Source organism: Neofelis nebulosa, chromosome 12 (assembly GCF_028018385.1).
Source record: "Neofelis nebulosa isolate mNeoNeb1 chromosome 12, mNeoNeb1.pri, whole genome shotgun sequence".
NCBI lineage: Eukaryota > Metazoa > Chordata > Mammalia > Carnivora > Felidae > Neofelis > Neofelis nebulosa.
This window is the reverse complement of record NC_080793.1, coordinates 12339232-12353683: the sequence shown is the minus strand read 5'-3', so window position 1 is coordinate 12353683 and position 14452 is coordinate 12339232. Positions and strand designations below refer to the sequence as shown.

General features: G+C 38.4%; 1 protein-coding gene across 12 annotated transcripts in view; it reads right to left on the bottom strand.

The window, feature by feature from the left end:
- STRBP (spermatid perinuclear RNA binding protein) overlaps positions 1 to 14452 on the bottom strand; it is a 152220-nt gene that overhangs the window by 86995 nt on the left and 50773 nt on the right. The window contains exon 1 of one of the 12 annotated variants that reach the window (XM_058694204.1): positions 5123 to 5147. The exons of the other annotated variants lie outside the window; for them this stretch is intronic. The gene's annotated coding sequence lies outside the window, so the exon portion shown is untranslated. Of the gene's footprint in view, positions 1 to 5122; positions 5148 to 14452 lie in introns of those variants that run through there. 12 annotated transcript variants of the gene reach the window in all.

Genomic DNA, 14452 nt, shown 5'->3' with positions numbered 1-14452 from the left:
CTAGACTTATGTTGATAATTACTGTAAGCTGATGACACGTTATCCATGGTTCAAGGGGGTTCTCTCTACTTGCGTATGTTCAAATATTTCCTTACAGAAATTTAAGAAAGGTTTTTAAACAGGACCACATTTATCAAGAATCTAAACAGCCAATTTTCAATTTACCAGTAGTAAAATGAGATTTTCATGTCATATTTTCTTCAGGCACAACATATCTGCTTTAGTGAATCCATATTAACTGCACAAAACTAGAAATATAAAACCATCTTGGGGAGCAATTTAGTAATAACCAACAGTCAAAGATGTGGGTATCCTATAAACAACAATACTATTTTTTTCTTTTTTTATAAGTTTTTTATTTCTGGGGCTCCTGGGTGGCTCAGTCGGTTGGGCATCCGACTTCGGCTCAGGTCATGTTCTCACGGTTTGTGGTTCAAGCCCTGCATCGGGCTCTGTGCTGACAGCTCAGAGCCTGGAGCCTGCTTCGGATTCTGTGTCTCCCTCTGTTTCTGCCCCTCACCTTTAGTTATTATTAAATTAATATATATACTATTATATATAATATATATTAACATATATTAACATATGTAATAACATGTATTAACATATGTTATATATTATATATTACATATATATGTTATGTATATGTATGTATATATACATACATATAATGTATATCTATATGTATAATTTATATATGTTAGCATATGTAATTACTAAATTAATATAACCTTTAGTTATTACTAAATTATGCCTCTCTCAAAAACAAATAAATGTAAAAAAAACAATTTTTTTTAAGTTTTTATTTCTTTTGAGAGAGAGCACACATGCACAAGCAGCAGAGGCACAGAGAGAGAAAGAGGAAGAGATAATCCCAAGCAGGCTCTGCACTGTCTGCCTGATATGGGGCTCAAACCCACAAACTGTGAGATCATGATCTCAGAGAGTCGGACACCTAACCAACTGAACCACCCAGGTACCCCAACAATATTCTTTCTGGTTACAGTTACATTATCTAGAGAAACTCCAACACAAACACAGGTAGACGGGTTTAAATCAATGTTCAATGCAGCACTTTTTATAATCACAGAACACTAGAAAACTAAATGTCCATCAACAAGAGAATGGAGATACAAACTGCAGTTAAAGAATTACAGTGATACATTTCATCATTTCTAAACCCACAACAATGTTGGGTGAAAAAGCTAGCTGCAGATGAAGTATAAAGTGATTCCTTTCATGAAAGCTTAAAAATGCATAAAATAATGTTATATATAATATATGGGTACACACGCACACTATTTTTAGTATAAAAATCATTCAAGGTAATGACAAACAAAAAATTCAGTAGTGGTTATTACTGGGAAAAAGAAGGAACAGAATACATACACAGTATGTACCTGAGTACTACTTCTTGGGAAAAGAATCCACAGCAAATTTGGAAAAAGTGAAAAGTTGTGTGTGGTGAGTACACATTATTTATTATATTCTATTTTGTCTATATGCCAGAAACAATTTATAATTTCCAAATGTTTTCTTTTCATGTTTCTTTTATTTTTTGAAAGAGAGAGAGATAGAGCACGAGCACAGGAGGCGGCGGGGGGGGGGGGGGGGGGGGGGACACAGAATCCGAAGCAGGCTCCAGGCTCTGAGCTGTCAGCACAGAGCCTGATGAGGGGCTCGAACTCATGAACCATGAGATCATAACCTGAGCCCAAGTCAGATGCTCAACCAACTGAGCCACCCAGGCGCCCCTTAAATTTCAAAATGTTTTTAAAATTATGCCCACATATGTAATACTCAGAAACAAAAAGGAACCTTGGTCCTCTTAAACAGAAAATTATTTTAGCTGTCTTAGCCCTTGGGGATTACCACATTTTTCAATTTAAACCAAATATTGCTATTGAATAAAAGATACAAAAAGTTCCCCCAACAAAGAAGATTATGAAGTGTGTGTGTATATTTAAGTGGAACAAGACTTATTCCTACACAGATTTACCCAGGGGAATAACCAGACTTTCAAAGTATTAGAGAGTATAGGCTAAAGTCACTGTCAGTGCTTGAAGGTCTCAAACACTACAGGGGGTAATACTGCTCAGAAACATTCTAATTCTAAATAAAAGACCAAGTAGTACTTTTGTTAGGGCAGAACTATGGAAACCCTAATACATTTCCCAAGTCCCTATATAACCTGGCAAAATTCAACCTCCAAGTTCTGTCTTCTCGGAAGGTTTTGTCAGGATTTGATTATAGGCTTTGTTATGGGAAGGCTCAGAGTAGGCTTTAACTCCAGGGCAGAAGTCAGAAAATCTTTTCTTTACAGGGCCACACAGTTAACTTTTTTTTTTTTTTTTAAGTTTATTTTTGAGAGAGAGAGAATGAGAGGGAAGGAGGAAGAGAGGGAGGGGGAGAGAGAGAGAGAGAGAGAGAGGAAACACACACACGGGAGGGGCAGAAAAGGAGGGAGACAGAGAATCCAAAGCAGGCTCTGCATTGTGATCGCAAAGCCCAATATGGTGTTCGAACCCATGAACCATGAGATCACCACAGGAGCTGAGGTGGGATGCTCAAACGACTGGGCCACCCAGGTGCCCCCCACATAGTAAATCTTGTAGGCTTGCCAGGCCTACAGTCTGTGTGCAACTATTTAACTTTGCCAATCCTTGCTTTACCTCATGGTCTTTCTAGTGTTCCACCCACACGCCCAGGGTGTTGATCAGGTCTCTCTCTCAGTTCTGTCTGGGCCAGAGCTCCAATATCCCTCAGCTGTACAACCTCTAGCATCTCTGTTTCATTCCCAGCTTCGGGGCAGCCACTCTGATGAACCTTCCAGCTGTTCTCCCCCATGGACAGCCCAACTCTTCACCAATAATTCACAAGGAACCCACACAAAAACATTTGGGAGCCCCTCCCATAGAGCTCCTCTTCTCCAGTGTCCTGCCCTAAAGATTCTAGCCATTTTAGCTGCCCCAAATTCTGATTCAACACAGGCTACCATGTTCTGCTTGGATTCCAGCTCAAGAAATTGTTCTCAGGCAGAAAGCAGGGGCAATTGTGGGGCTCATTTTACAAATTTCAAGATCAGAGGCCTGTTGTCCAAAGCCTGAAAGAGTTGCTTCACATATTTTGTCCAGTTTCATGTTTTTTTATAAATTTTTTTTAACATTTATTCATTTTTGAGAGACAGAGAGAGACACAGCATGAGCGGGGAAGGGGCAGAGAGAGGGAGACACAGAATCTGAAGCAGACTCCAAGCTCTGAGCTGTCAGCACAGGGCCCGACGTGGGGCTCGAACTCACAAACTGCGAGATCCTGACCTGGGCGGAAGTCGGACGCTCAACAGACTGAGCCACCCAGGCGCCCCTAGTTTTGTGTTTTTTAATGACAGAAAGGCCAGTCCAGAACCAGATACTCCATCAAAGCCAGAAGTAGAAGTTGTAATCAATAAATATTCTAGTTTCTATTATATATATCAAGACCTGTACTGGCACATAGCTAAATATGAAGCAATGGTTTAATCCAAAGGGCATGAGGGTGAGAATAACTAGCCATTTATTCATTTATCCATCTATCTATCCATCCATCCATCCATCCATCCATCCATCCATCCATCCAACAAATACTTACTAAGCATCTTATTGTACCAGGAAAGTGCTGACTTTATGTCTTCAAGCCTCAGTATTAGCACAGCCTACATTAGGACCATAACCTGCCCTGCCAATCACCCAGGTTTTAGGAAAAAGATAAGTTGAGAAAATGCACATAAAAGCACTTGACAAAGGCCTACACAAATACACATTATTTCTGCGATGGCAACAATCATACCCTTGTTAATAAAGCACAAGTTCTCTGTGTACACTTGCCCAACAGCAGAAACATGAAAACGGATGGCTGTGAAAGAGCAGGATAGGTGTGTGTGCACATGCATGTGCACCCATGCTCTGGAGGGGAGGAGATTTCAGAATTCAAATCTGCCAGGGAACAAAGGGCATATATAAAAGTGACAGGAGATATGGGTACCTGCCATACAAACGCTTGTGACAAGATAACTGAATAACAGAACTGAATTTAAGTGAAGTCCCTTTTTGAAATTTAAAACCAAAATATAGAAAAAATAATCTTTGAAAATGTTTTATTGCAGAATGCTCTAATACAAATTTCTTTAAACTTTATTCCGACTATTTTAAAATTCAAGAATAAAAAAATAATTTCTACTATAAATAATATATTCATATCACATCCTTTTAATAAAATGGGTCAGAATGGTCATAATCATTTTCTCACCAATAGTCTTTATTCAAAAAAAAAAAATTTTTTTTTTTGGGAAACATGTAATAAGGTCCAGAGAAAAGGTAAATCATTCAAGAAACATAGAGGCTGGTGAGAGTTTAGGGAAAAATCATGACAACAGACCAGTGATCTCCACTCGGGTAGCTGAGTTAGCACAGATGTGAATCTAGCTTTTAACAAGGGTTTATTTTCTATTGGGGTTAGGGATGAGCAATGAGTAGTCACAAACATCTTAAGCTACATTCTTCCTTCTCCATTGTCCTACTACTGTAATCTCAGGCCTTTAAATAAATGTCAGCTGTAATGTTAACAGCTACTGGCATACAAAATAAGAAAAACAAACAATTCCTTAAAGACACAGAAGTGTTGACCATAAAATAAACTGTATTTGAATATGTTGAAATGAAGAAATTTGGGCATCAAAAAACACCCTAAAGAAAGTGAAAAGCGAAGTCACATATTGAAAAGACTTTTGGAATACATACCTCCAACAAAAGTACCAAAAACACATAAAGACAACTTAAAATCCAAAAGAAAACCACAAACAAGCTAGGCGAAAGAAAAAACAAAATAAAAAAAAAAACAGAAGTCATGAACAAGCGTTTCACAGAAAAAAAAAATCACAAGACCAATAAAAACATAATACCATTTCTACCCACTGAAGCTGCAAAAATTTAATCTGACAATTCCAAGGGTTGGAAAGGATATATTCATAGAGACTTTCATAGATTGATAGTGGGAAAAAAATGTTTGGCATAATGTCTACAAACTGAATAATCCCATGTTCATTACCCAGGGTTTTATTCCTCAGTATACATGGAAAGAAACTTACGCACAAGAGACATGTATTAAAATGATCACAGCAAAACTGCTCATAGCAGCAAAAACCTGGAAAACAAGGAAAATGTCCATTCACAGGAGAATGAATGAATAAACCATGTTACATTAATGTAATGGATTATTCCCAGCAAAGTAAAGGAACTACAGTGACATGCAACAACGTGGATAAATCTTAGCAATGCAACATTAAGTAAAAATATTAAGTCTCAAAGGATTACATATAGAATGTCTTTTTTGTAAAGTTACAACCAAAATAAAAATATACACTTTCTAAGAATCCATAAAGATGTGATGAAGCTATATAAAATCAGAAAACTAGAGAATTCAGGCTGTGAGGTCTGGGAGAAGGGGGAGGAATGGGGTTGGGGAACCTAAAAAGTCAGATGTAGATTATTAAGGATCTATCCTTTTGTTCTGGTAGTAGGTTCACAGGGGCTTATTAAGTTTTTAAATATAAATTAAAAACAGGCTATATGTGAGCTAATAAGAGCATGCCCTAAACAAGGATTATGGCTAATCCACTAATTCTATCCACAGTATATCCAATTTTTTATTTTATCTTATTTTATTTTTTTAATGTTTTTAATTTATTTTTGAGACAGAGAGAGAGCATGAACAGGGGAGGGGCAGAGAGGGGGGAGACACAGAATCTGAAGCAGGCTCCAGGCTCCGAGCTGTCAGCACAGAGCCCAACGTGGGGCTCCAATTCACAGAGTGTGATCATGACCTGAGCCGAAGTCGGATGCTCAACCGACTGAGCCAATCAGACACCCCTATATCCAACTTTTTAAAAAGCTTCCAAGCCTATGTTAACTAGAGCCTATGCTGACTAAACTGAGTTTTCATCTTCTTGATTGGAGTATAACTTTTTTTAAGTCAAATCTACTCAACTGTAAATAGCTGTTATTTTTCCTAGTGTGGTAACTTTAAAAATATGAATTGCTGACATAGTATCCTAAGTTACTATGCCAGTTATTATGTCTAAGTCACATACTATGATTGTACTCCTGGCACACCCAATACAATGATATTCATGAAACCGCAATTTAGTAAGTACTCTTAGCTTGCTACATACTGGAAAGGGAACAAAAACTTCCACGATCCATAGAAAATACCCTTGCATTTTACAAAATGACTTGTTTCTCACCTAACCCTTAAAATATAGATGCCAACAACTCAAAAGAGTCTCATAACTCATAAATGACACTTTTAAGTCAACCTCGGTATTTTTTCCACAAACTTCTGTTCCGGAAAAGATCAAGTGCAAAAATTTTTCCTTAACGCAGATTTTCTCAGCTATCAGAAAACTTAAACTTAGGGTTTTCATAACAACGCAACCATTTAAGTGTCTACGTATATATTTAACATTCAAAAAAATAAGACTGTAAAAACGATTTGTTCTACTCAATTTGTACATTTTGTAATTTCCAGCTAATATGGTTTTTAAGAACTCCACATTTACCTACCTCTGACACAGGTTCAAGAGGAAAACAGCACATAAATAACTGACAAACACACATGAAAAATGATATTCATATGTAAAAGAGGTCCCCTTCTCTATTGTTTCTCTCTCTTGTTTCGGTGCGGGGGGGGGGGGGGGGGCGGGGGACAAACTTCAAACTTCTGAAATAATCTATTTATTAGCTGGAAAGTTTTAAGTTGTTTAACCATTTGGGTAATAACACTAAACCAAAAAAGTGAGAGAGAAAGATAAAAGGGGAACGACCAAGGAACACAAGTAATAATGTGAAAAATGAACTGTTATTTTGTGAAGTGTTGTTATTCACCTGTCAAACACTCCCAGATCTAGGTTCTCCAGGGTAGAGCATTCACATCACTATCAAGGATGTTACTCTCAAGTAAGTAGGATTAGAACATTAAAGGCAATATAGAAATAGGAATATTTCCTACCGGCATTATCATTAGGCAGATAAGACACCAACTAGTGAATAAACTTGTGTCTTAATACACACTACCTTACAACATTATACAAAACAATTCTCATAAAGCGATTATACAAAGTAAATTCAGCATCACACACAATCCTGTGTGATTCAAAGTCTCATCATCTGACAGATGGAAAAACAGACTCATAAATTTAAGAACCCTTACAAGATCACTCAACTAGTAAATGGCAGCAATTAAATGCAAACTAGGGACACCTGGGTGGCTCAGATGGTTGAGCCTCTGACTTCAGCTTAGGTCATGATCTCACCGTTTGTGGGTTTGAGCCCCGCGTCGGGCTCTGTGCTGACAGTTCAGAGCCTGGAGCCTGCTCCAGGTTCTATGTCTCCTTCTCTCTCTCTCTGCTCCTCCCCTACCTGCACTCTGTGTCTCCCTCTCTCAAAAATAAATAAACATTAAAAAATAATAATAAATGCAAACTCAAATCTACTGACAGACTTCGATTTACAAAAAACTAAATGAAAAAGAAAATAGAATATAAGTCAGGAGACCAGGGCTATCTAGTGTTGGAAAAGAGCCACAGAGACCTTTCCCCTGGCCCTGTGGATTCTACTTCCTGAAAAATAATACCTCCCACCCTATGTGCTTCACAAGGCTACTCTGAGGATCACAGACTAACAGTTGTGCAAAGACTTTGGAAGTTACAGTGTTATATAAACAGGGAAGATGACCCTTCCAACCTAACCAATGACAGTGAGTCGTGAACTCAAGGGACAGCAACACAACACCATGAGCTTGTGACTGGTGTTTTTTGTTTTTTTTTTTCAGTCTGCAACAAATTCTGCAGTTCAAGAAGAATTCAGACTAAATCTCAATTATTCAGTGTGTGATTCATAAATGGAAAAATACAACCACTGGGTTCATTTATCAAAATTTGATAGTTTATCAAGACAGGAGAACAGAATAAATTCTCTCTTGCCTAAAAAGGCCTCCTCAATCCCTATCAGTAATAATGATGAGGCCACAGTAATAACAACAATGCTTGCTATATGCCAAGGATTTGGCTAAGCATTTTACATGCTTTACTTCATTTAATCCTCAAAAACCCTCTGTAGGAGATGTGATTATATCCATTTTACAGAGGAAATAGTCTCTAGAAGAATGATTAATTTATCTGAGATCAAGCAGCCAGTCAATGGCAAAGTCAGGATTCGAAACAGACAACCTGTCTACAGAGTCGACAACCTGCAGCTCCTCATGACTCATTCTGCTCTGAAGCATCCACCAAAAAAGCCCACTCATCTCAAAGGCTACCTCTCCAGGAAGACTTCCTTCATCCAAGCCTAAAACCAATTCTCTCACAAAGCACCATTTCATTCCTTCTGTAGTGACACCTCTATCTGCCTATCTTATACAGTTATGAAAGAACAAATGCAAAAATCTATAAACATTATTATGAATCTTGACATCCATATACATACATACACATGCATATGTGCATAGAAGAGCAAACATGTAACTATCTGAGTCTTGAGTGCCTCCACCCTAAAGAACCATCCACATCAAGACCATTTTGAAACTAAACAAGAATGTCTTCAAACATTCTTAACAGAGACATGAAGTTATTTGCCCTGTACCATAGGGTGAGTGACAGAGCCAAGATATGAATTCATGTTTATTTACATAGTAACCTACATTACTCAGTCAGCTGCCTGATTCCAAAGGCCAGTGTTCTTAGTACTATCTACATTGCTTACCTAATCATTTAGCCTCTCAGATCTTAATTCATTTTTAATTTTTTTAAATTTTTACTTATTTTTGAGAGAGAGAGAGACAGAGCGTGAACAGGGGAGGAGCCAAGGGAGGGAGACACAGAATCCAAAGCAGGCTCCAGGCTCTGAGCTGTCAGCACAGCCCAACACAAGGCTCCAATACACAAGTCAAGAGATCCTGACCTGAGCCGAAGTCGGATGCTTAACCGAGTCACCCAGGCGCCCCTCAGATCTTAATTCTTAAGGATGAAGGTGGGGTAGGGACCAGGCCATGTCAATCTCATTTGCTACTGAATCAACAAATATTTACTATAGCAAAATTATAGAAATTAAGTACATTGTTGGTAATGTTTAAAACTCCATGAGAGAAAAAGCCTTCAGCTTCCAAGGGAGATTCTGGACTACAGGTTTTCTAGAGCACAAAGTCAGGCCTACTCCCTCCCTATCCCCAATAACAATGAGAAAAAGAAAGGATTTCTAAAATCTGATTTCCCAATTTTGCTGAAAATTAGACTCAAGCATGCTTACTCAGTAACCTATTCTCAGAAATAAGATGCTTGGGGCACCTGGTGGCTCAGTCGATTAAGGGTCCAACCCTTGATTTTGGCTTAGGTCGTGATCTCGGAGTTCCGTGGGATCAAGCCCCTGGTCTGTGCTGCCAGCACGGAGCCTACTTGGAATATTCTCTCTCTCTCTCCCTCCCCCCTAACCCATCTCTCGTTCTCTCTCTCAAAATAAATAAACTTTTAAAAAGAAAAAAAGAAAGAAGATGCTTACCTCTTGGAATAAAATTTTCAAAATACCACCCTTAACTTCTTAAACCCTTTACCTTCACTAGGCCCTCAGCTTAGACAGCGCCTTCCGCACATAGCCTTCCCTGATCTTGAACTCTGCCTCTTCCTAACCCTTTGCCCAACCTGGACTGAATTAATTAGCCCTCCCATATTCTTCCACTACACTAGCGTTGCCTTATGTTGCACCGCTTACCAGTTCTGTAACTACATGATCCTTGAAGGCAGATACTATGTTTTGCTCTCTGCTGTATTCCTTGTATATATCACAGTACCTGGACGGTAAACTCTCAAATATTTGTCAAATGAATAAATGACTGATGACCCAATTATGACTCTGTCTTGGTACTTTTGTGGGAGGCATAGGAGAAACCTCTTCATCGTTCTCCATAGCTCTAGCGTGAACTCGTAACTTAAACAATCTTGCCATAGGGCTGTCTCTCTACTGGGCTCTGTTCAAGCAGGTGCTATGACCACAGTTACTGTGCACCCTTTGCTTGCTGGGAAGTAAATTAAAGCTTATAAGCGTGTACTTCAACTGAGATGCTAACTGCAATTCATTCTACAGGTGCTTTATTCCCAGATAATTCACTCGAAGGACCTGCTCATATAAACAGCAAACACTGCCACCACAGCATACACAATTACATGACCTATCTTGTGAAATGATCACCTTGGCAGTTACTTCATTTTTGATCCTCCGTGCTCCACAGTGTGTACAAGACACTTTACATTAATCATCTGATTTTCTATTTGCATCAGCCCATGATCAGTCTCCATTTTAAGGTTCCTCGGTTGAGGAAATGAAACTCACAAGGATAAATCTATAATTTGAACCCAAATCTGTTAGGTGCCACAAACCTGTGGATCTCTACACTAAAGTGTCTTCAAATAAAAGATACCTGCCTTGATTGTTTCATAAGGTATGGTCAGTTAATCAACTAAAAATTGAGCTAAAGGGGTCAGAAAGAAACAATCATCCAAGAACTTAAAATGTAAGATGATGCTTTCCATTCAGCTTTAAATAGATTCAAACTCAACTCAAAAGATAAAAGGAGCTTCAAGAACCAAAACTGTCAAGGCTCCTGGGTAGCTCAATCAGTTAAGCATCTGACTTCAGCTCAGGTCATGATCTCACGGTTCAAGAGTTGGGAGCCCTGCGATGACAGCAAAGGGCCTGCTTGGGATTGTCTCCCTCTCTCTCTGCCCCTCCCCCACTCTCTCCAGTGCATACGTTCTCTCTCAAAATAAACTTAAAAAAAAATAATCAAAATTGTCATAATGAGTGTTATACAGTCTTAAATGAGGCTGTCATGAGAACATTTAAGTCACTGTTAGAAGCTGAGCTTTTTTCGAAACAGTTAATCAAAACGATGAGTACAAGGATAAACTGACCATCTGTTAACAGGGTGGTTAAAGGTTAGGAAAGCAGACCAGAAGAGAGGAAGAAAGAAAAAAAATCTCCTATTCCAAGAAAAACGGACCATATGCGAAGTTGTTCCCTTGCCAATTTACAGAAAACACAAAGAATATGGAAAATAGGAAAAATGTGACAGTATTTACAAGAATTTTCTTTTTTAAAAAAAGCTGCCAATTAAAACAAAAGGTTCAAATCATTAGTAGAGACCACAGAACATCTGACATACAATCTAAAAAACTGCACTATGTGTTTACTTCCTCTAGACTTAGAGTATGTTCACTGAAAGGCAATTTCTCTAGCAAAATCATTCCAATAATGCATATCTACAAGATTTTTAATACAGTGACTAAAGTTAAACCTCACTTAAAATTACAATTAGCTACTTGCTGCCGGTAAAGGCATTTGGTTTAATGCTGAACTATTCTAACCTTAAAAGAAATACATAAGTGGTGTCCATTCTTAAATCATTTCCCTTTCTGCTTTATGACAATATTTGAAGACACTGGCATTTTAATATTGTAAATCCACAATGTTTCTCTGACATATGTTTGCTTTTCTATTTCTTAAAAGATTAATGAGCCCTCACTTAAATGCATTCCCAGTCCGTCAGTCCTGATGCTTCAATGGCTTTATACAATTTCCCTTGGAAAAAAAGCGTTTTTTTTTTTTTGTTTGTTTTGTTTTTACTCTTCATACCTATGGCAGAAGCTTAGTTAGCATCCTGAGGTTACACTCCATTTCCCGAAGAGACCATATTAAACAGAACCCAGAGATGTTTCTAAATTCAGCAACCAGTACAATTCCTACATCTTTCCTATGACATACTTACAGCTCCCTCCTACGATACACTGTTCTGTCACAGGTTTAACAATACCTCCTTCCCTCTCTTCTGACTACAGATTCTTAACATGGAATGCTTTCTTCACTATTATTGTTACTGACAAAATGAATTAACTGAGGAACAGATTAGAAATGATACGTAATATATAATCACAAAAGTGATGCAATGGGGAAATGACCTAAGTGAATTACATAGCTTTATATACATTAACACAACTTCAAAGGTTTAATATCCCCTACACCTAGGTGCAGAGGTATGAAACAATAATTTGGTTCATACTACTTACCCTATACTCATTCTACTGGTAACTAGGATTGTGATTCACTACATACCATGCATTGGTTACTATAATGTACATCATCTTATTCAGTAATAACAAGAATAAAATGATGTCGAATACTTAAATTGTGCTTACTCTGTTCCAGCCATTGTTCTAAATACGTTGCATATGTTAATTTATTTAATCCTTACAATTATGAGATAAGTACTATGATTATTTCAAATCCACAAATAAGGAAACAGGCTTTGAAAAGTTAACTAATGGGGCGCCTGGGTGGCGCAGTCGGTTAAGCGTCCGACTTCAGCCAGGTCACGATCTCGCGGTCCGTGAGTTCGAGCCCCGCGTCAGGCTCTGGGCTGATGGCTCAGAGCCTGGAGCCTGTTTCCGCTTCTGTGCCTCCCTCTCTCTCTGCCCCTCCCCCGTTCATGCTCTGTCTCTCTCTGTCCCAAAAATAAATAAAAAACGTTGAAAAAAAAAAATTAAAAAAAAAAAAAAAAAAAGAAAAGTTAACTAATGGACAGCATAAGTAAGGAAGTGATAGAGACATAACTGAAACTGAGGTTGGAATATGGAGTCAGGACAAGCTCTTACCCTGTAAGTAATACTTTCTGCTTTCATTATAGCACCCCCACCCCCAACTTCTCTTCAAAGACTCCCTGTCACCTAAAAGACAGAGAAGAGGAATTTATGGCTCTCCGTAATGAGGCCCCACCTCACATACAACCTTATCTCCAACATTTACAATCTTCAGCTAGAGCCAATCAACGGTGCTGCCATCTCCAAAACCATTATCCATGCCTTTCTTCATGTGATTTGGCCCTGCCTAAAACAGCCTCTACAATTCTCTACCCTCAACAAATTCTGCCTGGGGTTCAGACAACATTCCACCTCCTTTCCAGGACACTCTTTGACACTTCCAACGAATTGTGAGATTCCCTGTGCATAAACTCTTTCAGTAATTACTGCAACCGATCACCATTTTAGCTAACAGCAATATACTGCCTCATTGCAACTTGAATGTTTTTGGCATGCTTTTCTCCAAACTATAAATTGAGGGTCAGAATTATTTCCCAAAATCTGATATCTGCCTCAGTCTGTAGCAGTGTTATACATATAACAGGAGCTGGATAAATACTGTTGAAAACATGAGTATAGGGGCACCTGGTTGGCTCAGCAGGTTAAGCGTTCAACTTAGGTTCAACTTAAAAAAAAATGAATATACACTTTTCTTTAGTGACAGGCAGTAAGGCAAAGTGGGGAAAGTATAGGTGTTGATGTCTAATAGACCTGGATTTTCATCTTCCATTTGCTGTTTGACATTGGCAAGTTGTTCTGAGTATTTCTATTCTCATCTGTACAAACAAAAATAAAACCTACACCCCACAGGGTTGTTATAAAATTTAAGTGAGAGAAAAAAGACAAATTACCTTCAAAGGAGAGGCAGACTGACAGCTCTCAATATGTACAATGGAAGCCAGAAAATGGAGGAATATCTTCAATGTGCTTAAGAAAGTAACTTGCAATATAGGATTCTGCATCCAAGGAATATATCCTTCAGAAATGAATGCACTTTCCAGAAAAGAAAAAGAAAGAAAAAAAAAAAAGTTTGCCACCAGCAAACTTTTAACACCTGTATTAAAAGAAATTCTAAAGGCTGTTCTTCCAGCAGAAAGAAAATTATCACAGATAAAAGATCGGACAGGAGGGGCGCCTGGGTGGCTCAGTCGGCTGGGTGTCCAACTTCAGCTCAGGTCATGATCTCACAGTTTGTGGGTTCAAGCCCCACATCGGGCTCTGTGCTGAGAGCTCAGAGCCTAGACCCTACTTTGGATTCTGTGTCTCCCTCTCGCTCTGCTCCACGCCCATTCACGCTCTGTCTCTCTCTCTCTCAAAAATAAATACACATTAAAAAAAAAAAAAAAGATCAGACAGGAGAGGAGCAAAGAAAGTGATAAATACAGTTGACCCTTGAACAACACAAGGGATTATGGGTGCTGACCCCTTCCCATGCAGTAGAAAATTTGCATATAACTTTTGACTCCACCAAAATGTAACAGTAGTACTAAGAGCCCACTGTTAAGCTGAAATGGCCCCAATAACATAAATACTCAATTAGCACATACTGCGTATGTTATAGGTATTATTGCACTCTTACAATAATGTATGCTAGAGAAAATATTATTTAAAAAATCATAAGGAAGAGAAAATACATTTACAGTACTGTCCTGTATCGAAAAAATCCACATACAAAGGGACCTACGCAGTTCAAACCTGTGTTGTTCAAGGGTCAACTGTAAATCCAAATTAATGTTA